The following is a 24,471-nucleotide window of genomic DNA, read 5'->3' on the forward strand; positions in this document are numbered from 1 at the left end:
CCGCTCAAATAGTCTTGGAAATCTTGCTTGAATCTGATGAACAAACTCTTGGCCCTTTTCTTGCAGCAGGTATTCACATCTTGGAAACCACTTGGCATGTTCTACCCATGGATCATCACCAGACTCCCAACATCTGAGTCCACCATCGCAAGAAAAGCACTTCACGTCATCATTACGACCAACATAGTAAAAACCAGCCTTAGCCAATTGGTCTGGTCGAACAGTTATTCTTGAGGGCCAGTAGACAAATGTGAGCGACCTTTCTTCACACCGTTGCATTGCCGATACATTGAAAAGGCTAGATAAAGGTACATTATCTGCACGGTCACCTCGAACGAAGGGGCAGTTGGGGTAATGCCTCTGGTGTTCTGATACTGCACAATCTCCCGGTTCCCAGTTGCTAAGCTGGCCTCCACAACTGAAACAAGCCACTCTGTCGCCCTGGCCAAGATAGTAGAAACCAGCTTTGGCAAGCTCGGCCGGAGCTACTGGTGCAAGAGTCCAATTCTGAAAGGTGTCAAGGCGTTCCTGTTCCCGACGCATGCCAGGATTCTGACAAGCCGGAGGTTGCTGGTGAGACATATCCATGTTTAAGTAAACTCCTCCATTTGGCCTGAAACGGGTGTCGCAGGGGCTGAAAGCTCTCAGTTGCGAATTGGGGAAAAGGCACTTTTGATGAAGGCATAAAAAATGTGACCACAGGGCGTGTCCATGACTAGTCGTCGAACAGATAGAAAGTCTACGTAGGGGGTATGTGCTTCCTCTTTCTATGATGAATTTTGATGAATTCGAATTTCAACACCACAAAATGTCCTTTCTTCTGTTCTGGGCAAAATAGTTGTATCATTTGATATGATACAACTGTATTGCCGTCTTGGGAATACGGTAATTAAAAAACAAATATTGAAATATTGAATTATTCTAAATATTATGAGCTCAGACATTTTTTTACCAGAATTTTATTTCAACATTATACTTTCATACATTGAAGAAGAAATTTGAGTGAAAGACATTTACAGATGGTCTAACCAGAATAGAAAATCTCTGCAGGCTATCATGTTTTGCTCCAGGGTATAGTTGACCAGACTTTCAACTAATTCCCCAACGTCAGTTTTTGCATTTTTTGACACCAGTGACACACAGAGATCCGTTACAAATGTCCATATAGCGAGTATTTCAATGATTTCGAATTTGTCACAACATTCACGCAACACATCCAGAACTTTTCTGAGGATTATGCCGTTCGGCTCTTTGCCGTCAAAAAACATGGGCGTTACATCAGGCCATGGCTTTGTCAAGCCTCTTACGACGTCCATTTCATTTTTGAGATTTGTCACACGTTTGGTATCCTGCGCACAATCTTTTTTCATATCACACGCAGCGTCGATGATCCTGTGCATCAAGCCAACCATTTGGCCTCTAAAATGATCTTTAAACATAGAGTCCAGCGCAGCTCTTAAACGACACTCTTTGCCCGTGGCACACTCACACACCGGAGGATAATTGTACCCCGTATCGCCAGAACTCAACGGGGAGTCGCTCTCCTTTAGGTTTTGCGTCGCCATTTTTTCAGCTTTTCGAAGAGTCTCCTGAATCTCCTGCAATGTTCCTGGAATCTCCCTTGCGGTACAATCGTGCCTTGTGCGTTAATGCGCAGAAGTTTGTGGGTCAGAAGTTTGCGTCAGGTTCAGACAAACAGGACTTTCAACTTTTGTTGCAGTGGCGCAGCAGTCCGAGGCTAGTAGAGCTAGAGTAGAGCGTGTAATGTCCTGAAATATTTATCAGGCTGGGGTCCACCCACCCTGTTGTGTAGAATGTATGGAGGTTGGCCTCAGGAAAGCCATAAATAACTAGTTCCTGCATAACCAACAAGTCCTACATGTCGCCAGAGAGAAGTTTGAATCGTTCGAGTCATACACACAAGTGCAGCGATGGAGCGCGTGAACACGAGCAGTGTGAGAGGATTCCTGAGATCTTGCGACGATCTGACTGAGAAGATTCGCTGTTTAATACAGAAGAAACTCATCAAGAAGTACTTGAGCAGGTATAAAAACCTATTTTATTTGTGGATTAAAGAATAGAATAAAAAATAGCCATTTCTATAATAAAAGTATTTCTCTCTCACTATGGACAACCAATCCCATGCATGCCAAACTATCATTATCAACATATTTTTGATAAAATAGTTCCAAAGTTCACTTTGTCCACAAAAAGGAACTTAGCCTTAATTTACTTTATGGATGTTAGGTAAATACGTTTATTAAATTGTACACATTCATTATTAATGATTCTTAATATTGTTTCTTCTCCTCTCACATTAAATCACAATTTAGAAAAAAAGAAATTAGAAAAAAGTTGATTATTTTTGTAGTTGTTTAACATTTCTCAAAACATTTGTCAAATATGAAATGTTTAGTTTAGCTACTTGCACATTATCTCGCACTTTATGACCGTTATCAGCTATTATCAGATACTATTGTCCTAACATAGACTATTGTTTTAGCTCTGGTTTAACCTGATGTGCGTCTGTTCACCATCCATCATGTGCTCTAACACTGCAGCATCAGCTTGTTCATTGACTTTGAACTGGTGTATGAATGTGTTTATTTTATGTTAACTTTATTTTTGCTTTACATACATTATATTTTTCTAACTGTTTGTCTTTGGTTAGCACAGCTGGAGAAGAACAACAGGGAGGTTGGAAGACACAGTAGAGGAACTACAGAATAAATATGGAGAGAAAACAGCATTAAAAAGGATCAAGTCCATAGTGAAAAAAATCAGAAAAAAGAATATCAAACGTAGGAAAAAATTTATAATTTTACTTTGTTAGTAGTCCATACGGTTCTCAATCTTCAATCTTCTTAAATTATTTTTTTTTTTAACAGATGGTGACGTTCAGACGCTGAGCATTCTAACACATTCTGGAAACATGACAAACCAACAGCCTAACAACCATCTACAACGACAGCATAATAATAATAATAATAATAATAATAATAATTCTACATCATTCGGACGGCTATTAATTCAGATCCCTAATCAACTTACCTTCACAATTGACCAGAAGAATGGTGGGACAATAGTTGCTCCAATCATGGTAGAAAAGACAATATATGGTGATGTTAACATCAGTGTGGTGAGTGTCTGATAAGTTAGTCCATAGAGTGTGGAACTTTGCATCGCTATGCTGTGACAAAATACTCCCAAAGATTTAAGCACAACTACTTACATACATGTAGGAGAATATCTAACAATATAGATTGTGAACATTCCATTATCTGTTTATTTGGGGTTAGATATTAGTTAAAAGATAAAGGTATTAGTTAATAACAAAAACTTTAAATCACCATAATCAATAAAATATGGTTAAATTACAGTTTGAAAATGTTTATTTACAACGTTTTGCGTTGTGAGTGAGATGTTAGAGAAATCTGGTTGCACTACGCCTGAAACTTAATCATCAACATCTAAACTAAACATTATCATGGTGAAAAATGTTTTTTCTTAAAAATTATCTTGTTTAATCGTGTATTCATATTTATCAGGTTGATATTTAGAAATAAGCAAAAAATACATTTATAAAACAAAAAGAACCGGTTAATGGGCTTGTGTCAGAACACAACAGCTTATTCTAACTTTGAAAAGTGTCATACAGTATTTGATTTTGGGTGAAAATCTGGAAAACTACCTTACACATGCAGTGTTTTCGCCAACGGGCCTAAACCGTTGACCCCTGAAGTTCTGACTTCTGAAGGTCTCTCATGTGTAGATTGAAAAATGGTATTTTATTAGCTAAAATCATTGTCTTTATTCATAAATATGTCCTCATGGGTGTAAAATGATCTGTGCCAATGATCTGATTTTAAGAAAGATCATTCCTTATCTTTTATTTACATGGGGGGGGGGGGGGGGGGGGGTAAGTCCAAGGAGGCTTCCGTGTTGTTCCGCCATCTTGAAAAAGACCAGAGAGGTACAAAAAGCACTAGCACGTTTCATCATCAACACTACTATAGTCAACAACCAAATTATGACTTTTTAAGTATTACATTAAAAAGGCGTCATTGTAATTCTGAATTAAAAAGTTGAAGAAGGCCTCTCATGCGCAGATTCGCTCGGTTGAAAAATGGTATGTTGTCATTAAACATGAACTGTTTATCGCGATGCTCCCCAACAGATATTTTATTCTAATATTACTTATTCTAACCCTACCAGTCCACTAATACTCTACTAACACTAATGAGAGTTTACTTTACACACTCTGACTCTCACAAGCGAGTTAGTGGACATGCAGGTGCAACACTACTATAGTCAACAACCAAATTATGACTTTAAAACATTAAAAAGGCGTCATTGACAAAAAGTCGAAATGATGACTTAAAAAGTTGAAATTATGACTATGCGTCATAATTATGAAATGATGACGTACTAAATTGAAATTATGATAAAGTATTCCATAGTGAAATTTTCTGAATTCAATATAATTGTATTTGTGAAAATGATTCAGTACCGAATCTTCAAGAAACTGCTTGTTTCTGCAGTTCGTGTAGGCCTCTAAGAATTACTAAAAATGATTATTGATGATTATTCGACTATTGAGTAGCAGCCTGGACAGCCTGGATGAAAACCAGGAATCCTAACCGCTAGACCATATGGGAGGCGTTGATACTGCCCCCGCCACATTTGAAAGGCTGCACTGCACGGGGCAAAAATCGCCAAAAAAGCCAAAAAGCTCAAATTTAATTTATCGGTATGTAAATAAATATCGGGATAGCTTTTCCCAGGTGGAAAGAGGGACGCAGTAGACACCTACTTTCTTCTCGACGGGTAAGTCAAAGGTACGGTCTATTGCTTGGTTGTGTAAATCATTATATAGAACGGTAGAACATGTACGGTAGAACATGTAACAAGTACTAAATCATAACGGTAGAACATGTACAGTTAAACTCGATGATGTGCTATTGGAAGACATGTTGTCCTTTATTCACCTTTTTCTCACGTTTTCTCAATAAAATTAATAAAAGTATAGAATATAAAAGCATATTTCTAATAGGGGCCCATTGTAACGCAGTCTTACAAAATGCCCACGCCTGCACAACTGGGATTTAAACCCGGCTAGTGTCTTCTGCTAGTTAGCGAAGCATTAAATAACTATCTCAACTGTTAAATAACATCTTGGAGATTAAAATAATATCAGATTTGTCTTATTTTAAATAAACACAAAAAATAGAGATGAAAAATTAACTTAAGTAAGAAATTTACTTTTGCTATGGTTTAATAAATGTCTATGGATATCTTCCAAAAAAAAAGAATTTTGGCGGAATTTTTTTTCTATATAGTGTTGATATGGCAACTAGTAAATACACAAAGTTTTGTCATCCAAGCATGTGCGGAAGTATTTAAAACAAGCGTGTTACAACTAACCGCGCATTAGGTTGTGCCCCGCGCTCCCCTACATCATAACGGTAGAGCATGTACAATTAAACTCGATGATGTGCTATTGGAAGACATGTTGTCATAGATTCTTGACGCATAACAGCTACTGCAGTTGCGACACGCATTTGAAAAAACGAGTAGATGGGAGAACCACTAGATGGGAGAAATCTTTAACAAAAAAGCCTCCAAAATCGAGGAGGTCAAAGGGCATGCTTCCTGCTATAGCTCCCCCCAAAGTCTGTTCATACGGCCACCATCAACAAATGCTAACATTTGAAACTTCTACATATATTTTGAGTAGATGGCCGGTGGTATATTCTCAGTAAAGGTTTCACCCTAGTTCGGGAGATACGAGTAAAAATGATCTTATACAATCTTATACTTTGAATTAAGACGATGTGTCATTTTTACTTTGATTTTCCAAATGATACAACTTTGTCTAAATAACAGCAATGTAAAGTCCTAGGATTTCTTAAAAAACATTGTGACAAACTTTGACAACATGTTTCATGTTGTATGTAACAATCTAAAGTTTTTGGACAGACGCTGCTTAGTAACAATAATACATAAATCTTCTAAGAAGATATGATTTTAAAGATTTGATTTAAACTTTTAAGGTTATGCTTTTAAATGAATTTAGTATAAACTCTGGATGTAGTATGCTCTGAAACCCAGACTAGATTTACTGTGACATTGTCCCCCGAGACTCATTTTTTTTATCTCAGAGTTTATCTCTGGAGGATTTTTGTTTTGTTTTGTTCTGTTTATGACAACTTAAACTATTTGCTTTTTTGGATCGTTTTTATCATTGCATAAAGAACTACTTCGCCTCTCTGGAAATTATTTAATAAATTATAAATTATTTATTTATTTCATTTTTTTTAAATGTAGTTTTCTGTGATGGTCGTTTTTAGGTGTAAGGGATAGCTATGGAAAACCATAAAAATTGAAACCCAGCATGGACAAAAAATGCTGGTTGAATCTTTTTCATATAAATGAGATTTAAGACGACCAAGTACAGTTTTTGAACAGACATTGTTTAATAACAATTATACTTTAGGTCACCGTTAAGCAAAAAATAATTTATATCATACATAAGTACAGATAAATAGAAGATGAGTATGTATTGAAACTTTAAAGATTTAATTTAATCAATCTTTTAAAATATCTAATGCAAACTTTTTAAGGTTATGCTTTTAGATGAGAGAGAGAACCACTCTGTTATTTTGTATTATATTATATTATTTTAGATTATATAATTTATATTATATAAATTATATAAAAGGATAGAATATAAAGAATATAATGTTTTATGTAAGATGGATTTTATTACTTTTGTTTATCTAAAACAATTGGTTTCAGCAGATATTTTTTATATACTTATAAAGAACAGAATGTTTTTTAACTTTAGTTAGTGTGAGATACACTTCACAGTGTCACTGTTACCTCTGGAAATGGAAGGAGGGGATGTCAGAATGCAGCATAGACACACAGACACACGCGCGCCCCCGTCGGCCTGCTGACAGACACAAGCGAGGGCCTCTGTTTGAGAGACTTTTTTATACATTTTTTTATACATTTTTTATACATTACATTTACATTTTATATAGATATCATTTAAACTTTGAAATAAATTTAGCCCTAACACAATGTCTCATTCTGATCGCTGAATAAACCCTAGGAGTCAGAGACGCTGGTGTGAGAGAGAACCACTCTGTGATTTATGTCTTTAAGAGCTTCTTGAACTTGTAAGTTCAAGAGTTGTAACTCTAAACATGTAAGATGAATTTTATTTATTCATCTAAAATAATTGGTTTCAGTATATTTTTATAACCATTTTATTTATACACTTTTAAGGAACAGTATGTTTTTCAACTTTTGTTAGTGTGATATTAGGAAACCCCTTCCTCACTTTCACCGTGCTCTGGTATGCGAAGGAGAGGGGTCAGAGCTCACAGGAATGGGCATGTTCGCATAGACACACACACACAGACACGTGTGTTTTACTTTGTGACACACATACATTAGACGCGCTATGTTTTGAGACGGTGCTTTGAGAGACATTCAGGAATGACTATATGAATTCAGTTGTGTAAAACAATTTTGAACCCATTCATACATTGCATTTTTGAGGACATCCATGGTAGGACATACTTTAACTCTCTCTAACATGTAAGATGATTTTTATTTTTAGTAAGATATATTGTATAAGCATTTCATTATATACTTTTAAAGGATAGAATGTTTTTCAACCTTAGTTTAATTGTTTTAGATTATATCATTTATATTATATAAATGATAGAATATAAAGGATAGAATGTTTTATGTAATTTTTGTCTAAAACTAAAACAATTGGTTTTAGTAAGCCTTTTTAAATGCTTTTAAAGAACAGTATGTTTTTCAACTTTAGTTTAATTTGCAAGATTTCATTTAAACACTTTTAAAGGATAGAATCTTTTTTCAACTTTAATTATTTTAGTAAGATATTATTGTATATTATTTTTATAAACATTTATATACTTTTAAAAAGAACAGAATGTTTTACATATGAATGTGAAATAACTGAATGTGACATATATGAAATAACTGACCCCATTTATATATACTGTTCAGGAATGTGAAGGCAGGAGGGACCTGCGACTCCGTTTCATACATTGCATTTTTATGGACATCCGTGGTATACTTTACCTCTAACATGTAAGATGATTTTTATTTTTAGCAAGCTTTTTATTTTATATTCTTTTATTCATCTAAAACTAAAATAATTGGATCAATAAGATATTTATATTATACTTTTAAAGGCATGTTTTCAATTTGTTAGTCTGATATAGACTTCACCATGTTTCAGATGTCAGAGCTCACAGGAATAGGGGGGCGCGCATAGACACACACACACAGACACATGTGTTTTACTTTTTGACACACATACATTAGAAGCGTGCTCCTTATGTTTTGAGAGTGTGAGGTCATTCAGGAATGACTATGTGAATTCAGTTGTGTAAAACAATTTTGAATCCATTCATACATTGCATTTTTTGTGGACATCAATGGTATACTTCAACTTTCTAAAATAAGGTAAGATGATTTTATTCATCTAAAACTATTGGTTTTAGTAAAGCTTTTTATTTTATATTCTTTTAAAGAATGTTTTTCAACCTTAGTTAAATTGCTTTAGATTATATATTTTATATTATACAATTTTAAAAAACAACTTTAGCATGATAATTATTATATAATTTATATTATATAAATTATATAAAGGATGTTTTACATATGAATGTGAAATAACTAAATGTTTTTTCAACCTTAAATTGTTTTAGATTATAATTTATATTATATAAATTATATAAAGGATAGAATGTGTTTGTGTGACATACACTTCTCAGTTTCACTGCACACTTCAGTGCCTCTGACACATAACCACACACGCACACACATATAACTGGGACAAAGTTCAAACAACCGGCAAAAACATCTGTTCTGTTAATATAGGACAAAACTACCCGTCAAAATTATGATTTAGTCCTAGCTAGGTCATAGTTCAAAACTAACTGTCAAAAAACATGATCGATAGGCTAGCAGGGTCAATAGGTTAATCCCATGAACTCATACCAGGAAGTTCACCCATCAATCATAAAGGTCACCGGAAGTTCAACCTGTCACAAAGGTCAAAGGTCAAAGTCGTAAATCATTTTGACAAAAGCCCCCTCATAAGTACTACTTATATAGTTGGACCTGATGGTGGTTTAAACACATTTTGAAAACATGCAAAAACAGGCAGGTGGTCACTAATATCGGTCATTAAAATACCTCCATCAATTTTACCAATGTCATTTGTAAATATATTATCAATTAATGTTGCTGATACTGTTGTTATTCTTGTTGGCTTTGCTATCACTGGGAATAATGTACTATTATAAAAGGCATTAATAAATTCTGTGGTCTTCTTATGTCCACCTGGATTAAGCAGGTCAACATTAAAGTCACCACAGACAATATTTGTCTTATTTCCATTTGAATTGAACATGTTTCCTACAAACTCATTAAAAATATCCAATGATGAACCAGGTGTTCTATATATACAACAAACAATTATATTCTTTTGTTTTTCCATATGAATCTCAACAGTAACACATTCCAATATATTTTCAATAGTGGTTGACATACTAGCCATTATATTGCATTGCAGACTTGAGTCCACATAAAGAGCGACTCCACCTCCTCTCCTATCTTTTCTATTCATTACAAACATTTGATATCCCTCTAATTCTACATCTGCTAATTTGTCTTCGTCCAACCATGTTTCAGAGACAGCTACAACACTAAATTTTGGGAGAAAATTTAGTACACGCACTCACTGCTTTCCTGGTGCTCGTGTTCTCGATGTCGCTGCACAGGTTCCCGGGATTCTGAACGGTGACGAGCCCGTCGGAGCTGTCGTGCTGCACGCGGGAACGAACGACATCAGGCTACGGCAGTCGGAGGTTCTGAAGAAGGACTACAGGAGCCTGATCGAGACGGTACGCAGTACATCGCCTGAAACAACGATCATCGTGTCTGGACCGCTTCCCACCTACCGACTAGGACACGAAAGGTTCAGTAGATTATTTGCTCTAAATGAATGGTTAATGTCATGGTGTAATGAACAGAGACTGCTCTTTGTAAATAATTGGAATCTTTTCTGGGAGCGACCTAGGCTCTTCCGTGCTGATGGCCTTCACCCCAGCAGAATCGGAGCGGCTCTTCTGTCGGACAACATCTCCAAGACGCTACACACCATATGACTAGTAAGTCAAAGTCCAAATCATACTCTTTGCTGTCCAAACTTAATTGATATAAGTACCAATGTAGAACATTATATTGAAACTGTGTCTATTCCTCGTTTAGTGAGATCAAATAATAAATCTACTGCAGGATCTAAGAAAAATCTAATTGTGATTAAACCAGAAAATCTCAATATTAGTGAACAAAAACAATTTATAAAGCTAGGTCTTTTAAACATCAGATCGCTTACACCTAAGGCGGTTATTGTAAATGAAATGGTCACAGATAATAGTTTCGATGTACTTTGCCTTACTGAAACCTGGCTTAAACCAAATGATTATTTCGGTCTTAATGAGTCTACTCCTCCTGGATACTGTTACAAGCATGAGCCCCGTCTGATTGGTCGTGGCGGTGGTGTTGCTATAATCTATAAAGATATTCTTACTGTTACTCAGAAAACAGGTCACAGGTTTAATTCGTTTGAAGTACTTGTGCTAAATGTTACTCTCTTAGATGTAAGAAAGAAATCCATATTATCTCTAGCCTTGGCTACTGTATATAGACCGCCAGGGCCTTACGCTGATTTCCTAAAAGAGTTTGCAGACTTTCTCTCAGATCTTTTGGTCAATGTCGATAAAGCATTAATTGTTGGAGATTTTAACATACACGTAGATAATTCAAATGATGCTTTAGGGGCTGCGTTTACAGATTTATTAAACTCCTTTGGGGTCAAGCAAAACGTAACTGGTCCCACTCATCGTCTTAATCATACGCTAGATTTAATTATATCACATGGAGCCGATCCAACCGATATAGATATTATACCGCAAAGTGATGAAGTCACTGACCATTACATGGTCACTTGCATACTACGTACCGCTGAAATTTGTCATGTTGCGCCGCGTTATCGACCAGGCAGAACAATCCTTCCAACAACTATAGATCATTTCTCAAATAGCTTACCTGATCTGTCTCAGCTGCTCAGTGAACCCAAACAAACAGATGAACTAGAGGAAATGACTAGCACTATGAGCACCATTTTCTCTAGTACATTAGACATCGTTGCACCAATTAGATTAAAAAAGGTTAGAGAGAAAACTAAAGCACCATGGTACAACAGTGTTACGCATGTTCTAAAGAGAGAAACTCGTAATTTAGAGCGTAAATGGAAACAAACTAATCTAGAGGTCTTTAGAATCGCATGGAAAGACAGTATGTCACGTTATAAAAAGGCCCTAAAAGCAGCCAGGGCTGAGCATCTCCGCAAACTAATAGAAAACAACCAAAATAATCCTAGGTTTTTATTTAACACCGTCGCTAGACTAACAAATAAACAGACGTTACCGGAGCAAAATATTCCGTTACAGTGTAGTAGTAATGATTTTATGAATTTCTTCACTGAGAAAATAGAAAGCATCAGAAACACAATTGTAAATGTACAATCTTTAATGATGTCTTATGATTCAGCCTCAATTATCACCCCGCAAGAACAATTACAGCGCTTTGCAACTATAGGACAGGAAGAGTTAAATAAACTTATCATTGCATCTAAACCAACAACGTGTTTATTAGATCCAATACCAACTAAACTACTGAAACAAGTGTTAACTGTAGTGGAAGAGCCTCTTCTCAATATTATTAACTCGTCTTTATCCTTAGGTCATGTTCCAAGAATATTCAAGTTGGCAGTTATAAAACCTCTTATTAAGAAACCACAATTAGATCATAATAACCTAGCAAATTACAGACCCATTTCAAATCTTCCATTTATGTCTAAAATACTAGAAAAAGTTGTGTCCGCTCAACTGTGCTCTTTCTTGCAAGAAAATGATATCTATGAAAAGTTTCAGTCTGGATTCAGGCCGCACCATAGCACAGAAACTGCGCTCGTTAAAATCACAAATGATTTACTTTTAGCTTCTGACCAAGGCTGTATCTCAATACTAGTTTTACTTGATCTTAGTGCTGCGTTCGATACTATAGATCACACAATACTCTTAGACCGACTACAAAACTACACTGGTGTTCAGGGACAGGCATTAAGCTGGTTCAGATCATACTTATCAGACCGTTACCATTTTGTCTGCGTAAATGGGGAAAAATCGAAGATCACGTCAGTAAACTACGGTGTACCGCAAGGATCTGTGTTAGGCCCTCTGCTATTCTCAATATATATGCTGCCACTTGGTAATATTATAAGAAAACATGGAATTAATTTCCACTGTTATGCTGATGACACTCAATTATATATTTCATCACGACCAGATGAAAACGCTAAATTATCTAAATTAACAGAGTGTGTTAAAGATATAAAATACTGGATGACATGTAATTTTCTGCTATTAAATTCAGATAAAACGGAGGTATTACTTATTAGTCCAAAAAACTGCCCACAAAACCTCTTACAATACAACTTTAATTTAGAAGGGTGTCCTGTTACTTTATCCTCTACAGTAAAAGACCTGGGTGTTATATTAGACCGCAACTTGTCTTTTGAAAATCATATTTCATATGTTACAAGAACAGCCTTTTTCCACCTTAGAAACATTGCTAAGCTACGTAACATGCTATCTGTTTCTGATGCAGAAAAGTTAGTTCATGCATTCATGACCTCGAGACTAGATTACTGTAATGCTTTATTAGCTGGTTGTCCTGCATCCTCAATAAACAAGCTACAGTTAGTCCAAAATGCCGCCGCTAGAGTTCTTACTAGATCAAGAAAATACGATCATATAACACCAATTCTGTCGTCTCTACATTGGTTACCTATAAAGTTCCGTATCAATTACAAAGTATTGCTACTGACCTATAAAGCCCTAAATGGTTTAGCTCCCGTGTATTTAACGGAACTTCTATCGCCCTACAATCCATCGCGCTCTTTAAGATCACTAAATTCGAGGCTTCTGGTCATTCCTAGGATATCTAAGTCCACTAAAGGAGGGAGAGCGTTTTCACATTTAGCTCCTAAACTCTGGAATGGCCTTCCTGATATTGTTCGAGGCTCAGACTCGCTGTCCCAGTTTAAAACTAGATTAAAGACGCATCTCTTCAGCCAGGCATTCACATAATACTTACATTTTATACTACAGTTGAATCAGATTGAATGCATTAATATTGCGAACAGCAGCTACGCTAATTATTTCCCATATGCTTTTCTGTTGTTATCTCGGGACGCTAGTCCCGAGGTAAATACAGATCGTCAGCTCCAGTTTGTATCCAGCCTCTCATGGAAACTACAGATTCTCCAACACCCGTGCAGAGACGACTCGGCGCCTGTGAAGAGACGACTCGACGCTGGCTATGTTTATGCCCTAAATCAATACATGATTAACTAACTGTATTTCTCAATGTACATTTCTGAAATGCACTTTCTGTAAAGCTGCTTTGAAACAATATGTATTGTGAAAAGCGCTATACAAATAAATTTGAATTGAATTGAATTGAATTCAGAAAATTTCACTATGGAATACTTTATCTATCATAATTTCAATTTAGTACGTCATCATTTCAACTTTTCATCTCATTATCATGACGCATAGTCATAATTTTAATTTTTTATGTCAGAATTACAATTTTTGTCAATTACGCCTTTTTAATGTTTTAAAGTCATAATTTGGTTGTTGACTATAGTAGTGTTGCACCTGCATGTCCACTAACTCGCTTGTGAGAGTCAGAGTGTGTAAAGTAAACTCTCATTAGTGTTAGTAGAGTATTAGTGGACTGGTAGGGTTAGAATAAGTAATATTAGAATAAAATATATGTTGGGGAGCATCACAATAAAGAGTTAGCAGATATTAAGCACATATTAAAATTACCATTTTTCAACCGAGCGAATCTGCGCATGAGAGGCCTTCTTCAACTTTTTAATTCAGAATTACAATGACGCCTTGTTAATGTAATACTTAAAAAGTCATAATTTGGTTGTTGACTATAGTAGTGTTGAGTTAGGCTAGTGCTTTTTGTACCTCTCTGGTCTTTTTCAAGATGGCGGAACAAAACGGAAGCCTCCTTGGACTTACCCGCCCCATGTAAATAAAAGATAAGAAATTATCTTTCTTAAAATCAGATCATTGGCACAGATCATTTTACACCCATGAGGACATATTTATGAATAAAGACAATGATTTTAGCTAATAAAATACAATTTTTTCAATCTACACATGAGAGACCTTCAGAGGTCAGAACTTCAGGGGTCAACGGTTTAGGCCCATTGGCGAAAACACTGCATGTGTAAGGTAGTTTTCCAGATTTTCACCCAAAATCAAATACTGTATGACACTTTTCAAAGTTAGAATAACCTGTTGTGTTCTGACACAAGGCCATTAACCGGTTCTTTTTGTTTTATAAATGTATTTTTTGCTTATTTCTAAATATCAACCTGATAAATATGAATACACGATTAAACAAGATAATTTTTAAGAAAAATACAACTAAACCATGATAATGTTTAGTTTAGATGATGATTAAGTTTCAGGCGTAGTGCAACCAGATTTCTCTAACATCTCACTCACGACGAACAACGTTGTAAATAAACATTTTCAAACTGTAATTTAACCATATTTTATTGATTATGGTGATTTAAAGTTTTTGTTATTAACTAATACCTTTATCTTTTAACTAACATCTGACCCCAAATAAACAGATAATGGAATGTTCACAATCTACATTGTTAGATATTCTCCTAATTATGTAAGTAGTTGTGCTTAAATCTTTGGGAGTATTTTGTCACACCGTAGTGATACAAAGTTCCACACTTTGGTAAAACCTGCAGGTAAAATTCCACAAAAGTAAATTCTAATTCTTCATCATCATGAGCCATTTAAAACAAATACAGAAAAGCCACTATAGTGATCCGTTTTGAATGTCTGTCATTGACATCTTGTTTCTTTTTGTACAGTTTGCAAAAAGTACATCGAGCGTGGTCAAACATGTTAGGAATGTATCTTATACATTATAGGTCCTTCTACACGATAGGCCTTTAACCGGTTCTTTTTTGTTTTATAAAAAAAAAAAAAAAAAAAAAAAAATATGACAAAAAAAAATGACTAAATCTTTCTGCGATGTCTACGAAACATCGACGTGAAAGATGAGTATGGCTGTTTTTCTGTTACCTATGAAACACCTCCTTTCTTTGAAAGATGTTACTCTGAGGGGGTTCAACAGAATTTTGACATGTACTGATAAACAACTCTTCACAAAAACAAATGATCATCTGTGTAGATTTTATTTTTCCTCACCAGTGCTTAATTGTGTCAACAAACATTAGAAATAAAGTCAGAGATCTTGGAGGTCTTTGCCTCTTCAATAAAGAGTCAATGAAATGAGGAAAACTTATCTATTGGCATGTCTTATCTTTGATAAGGTGTGTGATGATGATGAAGTGCTGAAGATGCAATGAGTCTCAGATCCCCAAAGTTATTTGAGTGCGATGCAAAGATTGAGTGCGATGCAATGATAGTAATCCTATAATCCTCCATACGCGAAAAGATCGTTCCAAATGAAGATGCTCAGTGCATAGTTGTCCTCAGCGCCACATAGTTGACCATGTGCAAGGCCATTCACAAAGGAACATGTGGTAAATGAAAAGTCCTTTCTAGAAAGAAATCAAATAACTAATATCAGTGATCTCAAACAAACACATCAAAAATAAACCAAACCATACTCACAGTTGAGCAGAAACTCAAAGAGTTCTCAACTCCGGACTTTGGATGAGAAAGAAGGTAGAAAGATCAATCCTCAGATTTCCCTCTACCAAACGAACTGACTTACTCTATGGTGTCAGTGTTTATATAGCCAGTTACCTGCAGGCAATAGCGCCCTCTAACTGTTCCTATTGTTACTGCCTGTGACTCCAATACAACACCACAGGGTCTTAACAAAAATACTTAAAGAACAAAAAATACAATAAGTACAAAATTACAAAAAGTAACGTTTTGTCCGTTACACCTATTACGCTTTAAACGCGTCTAACTATTACACAGTTAAGCTAATGAATTACGGTTGATACGTGGTATTTTTATGTGAATTGATTCATTTTTTTTATTCCGTCCACACTTTGACACCAGAGTTTTATGATCTTCTTTTTATTCTGCATAATGCCGAAATGTTTTAACATATCGTCAATTTCAATGGTTAGATAAATCATCTAACTATCTAACAGTCATCAGTCAGATTCTTGTTTATATTGAACATTGTTATTGAACCGTTTTTCAATATTATTGAAAATAATTGTTAAATAAAAGCGCTAGTGTTCTCGGCCTCATCAAAGTTCACACAGTTTTCACCGTACCGACTCTGAAACAAGACTTTTGTTTAAAAGATTTTGTTTGCATTTCTTCTGAAACACCCTGTTTTAAAATTGTTTAACATCGCCAGCGTAACACTTACCGTACTGCCGGTTGTGATGTTTTTGTATGGCGTTTTCTTTACACTTTCCCCCAGATATCATACACGACGGTATTCGCATGAATTGGCTTGATTAGAGTCTTGATTTGATACGAGAGACATTTATTAGATTATACCGTAAATAGCGCTAAAATGTATATTTTAATATTTTAATTATATCTCTGGTTCTATGTTTTTAAAGACAAGGACGCCTCTTTCTATAAGCGACCCTCAAAATCTGTGCATACAACAAAATTACTTTTGTTTGAAGAAAAACTCAGCGGGTGCTTGATCACTATTGAATCTATTAAACACCCCTGAATTCGGTAATGATATCACATTTTAATTTCAACTAACTTCAAATAACATCATGTTGGTCAAATTAACTTAAAAATGAAATACATCCTAACTACTTTCTAAATGTTTGTAAATCCAAAAATGTTGTCACTGGATCGAGTGAAAATAATAAACTTCTCCTTTGTTTTTATGCATCAAGTTAAATGTAAATTTGCAAATCCAAATGATAGGAAAACTTTATGATAGGAAAGTACGGACGGCGCCTTTGACCAATCCTCTACATATCGGGCACTTGCTCAGAGAAGGCGCACATTCTTTGCACACAACTAGGTGACCACAGGGGATGAAGACAATGTTCACTTCCTTATCCATGCAAACTTTGCATGTGCGCTCCTCTTGAAGTCTTCTTAACTGTTCCTCCATAGGCAAGTCTGAAAGATCTTGACTCAGGGATGCAGCTTCATTTGTCTGGGCCGTCAGGCCACACTCAAATTCCATCTCTAAAGCAGACTCCACCGCCGCATCTTCTGAACGGTCTTCTCCAGGACCCACAGCTGGATCAACACATTCTCTCGTGTCTCCATTAGTCAATAGCCGCTCAAATAGTCTTGGAAATCTTGCTTGAATCTGATGAACAAACTCTTGGCCCTTTTCTTGCAGCAGGTATTCACATCTTGGAAACCACTTGGCATGTTCTACCCATGGATCATCACCAGACTCCCAACATCTGAGTCCACCATCGCAAGAAAAGCACTTCACGTCATCATTACGACCAACATAGTAAAAACCAGCCTTAGCCAATTGGTCTGGTCGAACAGTTATTCTTGAGGGCCAGTAGACAAATGTGAGCGACCTTTCTTCACACCGTTGCATTGCCGATACATTGAAAAGGCTAGATAAAGGTACATTATCTGCACGGTCACCTCGAACGAAGGGGCAGTTGGGGTAATGCCTCTGGTGTTCTGATACTGCACAATCTCCCGGTTCCCAGTTGCTAAGCTGGCCTCCACAACTGAAACAAGCCACTCTGTCGCCCTGGCCAAGATAGTAGAAACCAGCTTTGGCAAGCTCGGCCGGAGCTACTGGTGCAAGAGTCCAATTCTGAAAGGTGTCAAGGCGTTCCTGTTCCCGACGTATGCCAGGATTCTGACAAGCCGGAGGTTGCTGGTGAGACATATCCATGTTTAAGTAAACTCCTCCATTTGGCCTGAAACGGGTGTCGCAGGGGCTGAAAGCTCTCAGTTGCGAATTGGGGAAAAGGCACTTTTGATGAAGGCATAAAAAATGTGACCACAGGGCGTGTCCATGACTAGTCGTCGAACAGATAGAAAGTCTACGTAGGGGGTATGTGCTTCCTCTTTCTATGATGAATTTTGATGAATTCGAATTTCAACACCACAAAATGTCCTTTCTTCTGTTCTGGGCAAAATAGTTGTATCATTTGATATGATACAACTGTATTGCCGTCTTGGGAATACGGTAATTAAAAAACAAATATTGAAATATTGAATTATTCTAAATATTATGAGCTCAGACATTTTTTTACCAGAATTTTATTTCAACATTATACTTTCATACATTGAAGAAGAAATTTGAGTGAAAGACATTTACAGATGGTCTAACCAGAATAGAAAATCTCTGCAGGCTATCATGTTTTGCTCCAGGGTATAGTTGACCAGACTTTCAACTAATTCCCCAACGTCAGTTTTTGCATTTTTTGACACCAGTGACACACAGAGATCCGTTACAAATGTCCATATAGCGAGTATTTCAATGATTTCGAATTTGTCACAACATTCACGCAACACATCCAGAACTTTTCTGAGGATTATGCCGTTCGGCTCTTTGCCGTCAAAAAACATGGGCGTTACATCAGGCCATGGCTTTGTCAAGCCTCTTACGACGTCCATTTCATTTTTGAGATTTGTCACACGTTTGGTATCCTGCGCACAATCTTTTTTCATATCACACGCAGCGTCGATGATCCTGTGCATCAAGCCAACCATTTGGCCTCTAAAATGATCTTTAAACATAGAGTCCAGCGCAGCTCTTAAACGACACTCTTTGCCCGTGGCACACTCACACACCGGAGGATAATTGTACCCCGTATCGCCAGAACTCAACGGGGAGTCGCTCTCCTTTAGGTTTTGCGTCGCCATTTTTTCAGCTTTTCGAAGAGTCTCCTGAATCTCCTGCAATGTTCCTGGAATCTCCCTTGCGGTACAATCGTGCCTTGTGCGTTAATGCGCAGAAGTTTGTGGGTCAGAAGTTTGCGTCAGGTTCAGACAAACAGGACTTTCAACTTTTGTTGCAGTGGCGCAGCAGTCCGAGGCTAGTAGAGCTAGAGTAGAGCGTGTAATGTCCTGAAATATTTATCAGGCTGGGGTCCACCCACCCTGTTGTGTAGAATGTATGGAGGTTGGCCTCAGGAAAGCCATAAATAACTAGTTCCTGCATAACCAACAAGTCCTACATGTCGCCAGAGAGAAGTTTGAATCGTTCGAGTCATACACACAAGTGCAGCGATGGAGCGCGTGAACACGAGCAGTGTGAGAGGATTCCTGAGATCTTGCGACGATCTGACTGAGAAGATTCGCTGTTTAATACAGAAGAAACTCATCAAGAAGTACTTGAGCAGGTATAAAAACCTATTTTATTTGTGGATTAAAGAATAGAATAAAAAATAGCCATTTCTATAATAAAAGTATTTCTCTCTCACTATGGACAACCAATCCCATGCATGCCAAACTATCATTATCAACATATTTTTGATAAAATAGTTCCAAAGTTCACTTTGTCCACAAAAAGGAACTTAGCCTTAATTTACTTTATGGATGTTAGGTAAATACGTTTATTAAATTGTACACATTCATTATTAATGATTCTTAATATTGTTTCTTCTCCTCTCACATTAAATCACAATTTAGAAAAAAAGAAATTAGAAAAAAGTTGATTATTTTTGTAGTTGTTTAACATTTCTCAAAACATTTGTCAAATATGAAATGTTTAGTTTAGCTACTTGCACATTATCTCGCACTTTATGACCGTTATCAGCTATTATCAGATACTATTGTCCTAACATAGACTATTGTTTTAGCTCTGGTTTAACCTGATGTGCGTCTGTTCACCATCCATCATGTGCTCTAACACTGCAGCATCAGCTTGTTCATTGACTTTGAACTGGTGTATGAATGTGTTTATTTTATGTTAACTTTATTTTTGCTTTACATACATTATATTTTTCTAACTGTTTGTCTTTGGTTAGCACAGCTGGAGAAGAACAACAGGGAGGTTGGAAGACACAGTAGAGGAACTACAGAATAAATATGGAGAGAAAACAGCATTAAAAAGGATCAAGTCCATAGTGAAAAAAATCAGAAAAAAGAATATCAAACGTAGGAAAAAATTTATAATTTTACTTTGTTAGTAGTCCATACGGTTCTCAATCTTCAATCTTCTTAAATTATTTTTTTTTTTAACAGATGGTGACGTTCAGACGCTGAGCATTCTAACACATTCTGGAAACATGACAAACCAACAGCCTAACAACCATCTACAACGACAGCATAATAATAATAATAATAATAATAATAATAATTCTACATCATTCGGACGGCTATTAATTCAGATCCCTAATCAACTTACCTTCACAATTGACCAGAAGAATGGTGGGACAATAGTTGCTCCAATCATGGTAGAAAAGACAATATATGGTGATGTTAACATCAGTGTGGTGAGTGTCTGATAAGTTAGTCCATAGAGTGTGGAACTTTGCATCGCTATGCTGTGACAAAATACTCCCAAAGATTTAAGCACAACTACTTACATACATGTAGGAGAATATCTAACAATATAGATTGTGAACATTCCATTATCTGTTTATTTGGGGTTAGATATTAGTTAAAAGATAAAGGTATTAGTTAATAACAAAAACTTTAAATCACCATAATCAATAAAATATGGTTAAATTACAGTTTGAAAATGTTTATTTACAACGTTTTGCGTTGTGAGTGAGATGTTAGAGAAATCTGGTTGCACTACGCCTGAAACTTAATCATCAACATCTAAACTAAACATTATCATGGTGAAAAATGTTTTTTCTTAAAAATTATCTTGTTTAATCGTGTATTCATATTTATCAGGTTGATATTTAGAAATAAGCAAAAAATACATTTATAAAACAAAAAGAACCGGTTAATGGGCTTGTGTCAGAACACAACAGCTTATTCTAACTTTGAAAAGTGTCATACAGTATTTGATTTTGGGTGAAAATCTGGAAAACTACCTTACACATGCAGTGTTTTCGCCAACGGGCCTAAACCGTTGACCCCTGAAGTTCTGACTTCTGAAGGTCTCTCATGTGTAGATTGAAAAATGGTATTTTATTAGCTAAAATCATTGTCTTTATTCATAAATATGTCCTCATGGGTGTAAAATGATCTGTGCCAATGATCTGATTTTAAGAAAGATCATTCCTTATCTTTTATTTACATGGGGGGGGGGGGGGGGGGGGTAAGTCCAAGGAGGCTTCCGTGTTGTTCCGCCATCTTGAAAAAGACCAGAGAGGTACAAAAAGCACTAGCACGTTTCATCATCAACACTACTATAGTCAACAACCAAATTATGACTTTTTAAGTATTACATTAAAAAGGCGTCATTGTAATTCTGAATTAAAAAGTTGAAGAAGGCCTCTCATGCGCAGATTCGCTCGGTTGAAAAATGGTATGTTGTCATTAAACATGAACTGTTTATCGCGATGCTCCCCAACAGATATTTTATTCTAATATTACTTATTCTAACCCTACCAGTCCACTAATACTCTACTAACACTAATGAGAGTTTACTTTACACACTCTGACTCTCACAAGCGAGTTAGTGGACATGCAGGTGCAACACTACTATAGTCAACAACCAAATTATGACTTTAAAACATTAAAAAGGCGTCATTGACAAAAAGTCGAAATGATGACTTAAAAAGTTGAAATTATGACTATGCGTCATAATTATGAAATGATGACGTACTAAATTGAAATTATGATAAAGTATTCCATAGTGAAATTTTCTGAATTCAATATAATTGTATTTGTGAAAATGATTCAGTACCGAATCTTCAAGAAACTGCTTGTTTCTGCAGTTCGTGTAGGCCTCTAAGAATTACTAAAAATGATTATTGATGATTATTCGACTATTGAGTAGCAGCCTGGACAGCCTGGATGAAAACCAGGAATCCTAACCGCTAGACCATATGGGAGGCGTTGATACTGCCCCCGCCACATTTGAAAGGCTGCACTGCACGGGGCAAAAATCGCCAAAAAAGCCAAAAAGCTCAAATTTAATTTATCGGTATGTAAATAAATATCGGGATAGCTTTTCCCAGGTGGAAAGAGGGACGCAGTAGACACCTACTTTCTTCTCGACGGGTAAGTCAAAGGTACGGTCTATTGCTTGGTTGTGTAAATCATTATATAGAACGGTAGAACATGTACGGTAGAACATGTAACAAGTACTAAATCATAACGGTAGAACATGTACAGTTAAACTCGATGATGTGCTATTGGAAGACATGTTGTCCTTTATTCACCTTTTTCTCACGTTTTCTCAATAAAATTAATAAAAGTATAGAATATAAAAGCATATTTCTAATAGGGGCCCATTGTAACGCAGTCTTACAAAATGCCCACGCCTGCACAACTGGGATTTAAACCCGGCTAGTGTCTTCTGCTAGTTAGCGAAGCATTAAATAACTATCTCAACTGTTAAATAACATCTTGGAGATTAAAATAATATCAGATTTGTCTTATTTTAAATAAACACAAAAAATAGAGATGAAAAATTAACTTAAGTAAGAAATTTACTTTTGCTATGGTTTAATAAATGTCTATGGATATCTTCCAAAAAAAAAGAATTTTGGCGGAATTTTTTTTCTATATAGTGTTGATATGGCAACTAGTAAATACACAAAGTTTTGTCATCCAAGCATGTGCGGAAGTATTTAAAACAAGCGTGTTACAACTAACCGCGCATTAGGTTGTGCCCCGCGCTCCCCTACATCATAACGGTAGAGCATGTACAATTAAACTCGATGATGTGCTATTGGAAGACATGTTGTCATAGATTCTTGACGCATAACAGCTACTGCAGTTGCGACACGCATTTGAAAAAACGAGTAGATGGGAGAACCACTAGATGGGAGAAATCTTTAACAAAAAAGCCTCCAAAATCGAGGAGGTCAAAGGGCATGCTTCCTGCTATAGCTCCCCCCAAAGTCTGTTCATACGGCCACCATCAACAAATGCTAACATTTGAAACTTCTACATATATTTTGAGTAGATGGCCGGTGGTATATTCTCAGTAAAGGTTTCACCCTAGTTCGGGAGATACGAGTAAAAATGATCTTATACAATCTTATACTTTGAATTAAGACGATGTGTCATTTTTACTTTGATTTTCCAAATGATACAACTTTGTCTAAATAACAGCAATGTAAAGTCCTAGGATTTCTTAAAAAACATTGTGACAAACTTTGACAACATGTTTCATGTTGTATGTAACAATCTAAAGTTTTTGGACAGACGCTGCTTAGTAACAATAATACATAAATCTTCTAAGAAGATATGATTTTAAAGATTTGATTTAAACTTTTAAGGTTATGCTTTTAAATGAATTTAGTATAAACTCTGGATGTAGTATGCTCTGAAACCCAGACTAGATTTACTGTGACATTGTCCCCCGAGACTCATTTTTTTTATCTCAGAGTTTATCTCTGGAGGATTTTTGTTTTGTTTTGTTCTGTTTATGACAACTTAAACTATTTGCTTTTTTGGATCGTTTTTATCATTGCATAAAGAACTACTTCGCCTCTCTGGAAATTATTTAATAAATTATAAATTATTTATTTATTTCATTTTTTTTAAATGTAGTTTTCTGTGATGGTCGTTTTTAGGTGTAAGGGATAGCTATGGAAAACCATAAAAATTGAAACCCAGCATGGACAAAAAATGCTGGTTGAATCTTTTTCATATAAATGAGATTTAAGACGACCAAGTACAGTTTTTGAACAGACATTGTTTAATAACAATTATACTTTAGGTCACCGTTAAGCAAAAAATAATTTATATCATACATAAGTACAGATAAATAGAAGATGAGTATGTATTGAAACTTTAAAGATTTAATTTAATCAATCTTTTAAAATATCTAATGCAAACTTTTTAAGGTTATGCTTTTAGATGAGAGAGAGAACCACTCTGTTATTTTGTATTATATTATATTATTTTAGATTATATAATTTATATTATATAAATTATATAAAAGGATAGAATATAAAGAATATAATGTTTTATGTAAGATGGATTTTATTACTTTTGTTTATCTAAAACAATTGGTTTCAGCAGATATTTTTTATATACTTATAAAGAACAGAATGTTTTTTAACTTTAGTTAGTGTGAGATACACTTCACAGTGTCACTGTTACCTCTGGAAATGGAAGGAGGGGATGTCAGAATGCAGCATAGACACACAGACACACGCGCGCCCCCGTCGGCCTGCTGACAGACACAAGCGAGGGCCTCTGTTTGAGAGACTTTTTT

The 24,471-nt window shown here is 35.8% G+C and overlaps 1 protein-coding gene and 1 long non-coding RNA gene across 2 annotated transcripts in view; one reads left to right on the top strand and one right to left on the bottom strand.

The window, feature by feature from the left end:
* Positions 1-24,471, bottom strand: part of LOC307152670 (uncharacterized protein) — a gene marked incomplete at its 3' end in the record, with an annotated part of 191,251 nt that overhangs the window by 130,398 nt on the left and 36,382 nt on the right. The gene's annotated exons all lie outside the window — the stretch shown is intronic.
* LOC307152454 lies at positions 7,423-11,275 on the top strand. Its single transcript, XR_013820004.1, has 3 exons — positions 7,423-7,608; positions 8,050-8,133; positions 9,745-11,275. It is a non-coding gene; the product is annotated as an uncharacterized lncRNA (long non-coding RNA).

This window comes from Squalius cephalus (genome assembly GCF_949319135.1).
Source record: "Squalius cephalus genome assembly, chromosome: 24".
In the NCBI taxonomy this organism is placed as follows: Eukaryota; Metazoa; Chordata; class Actinopteri; order Cypriniformes; family Leuciscidae; genus Squalius; species Squalius cephalus.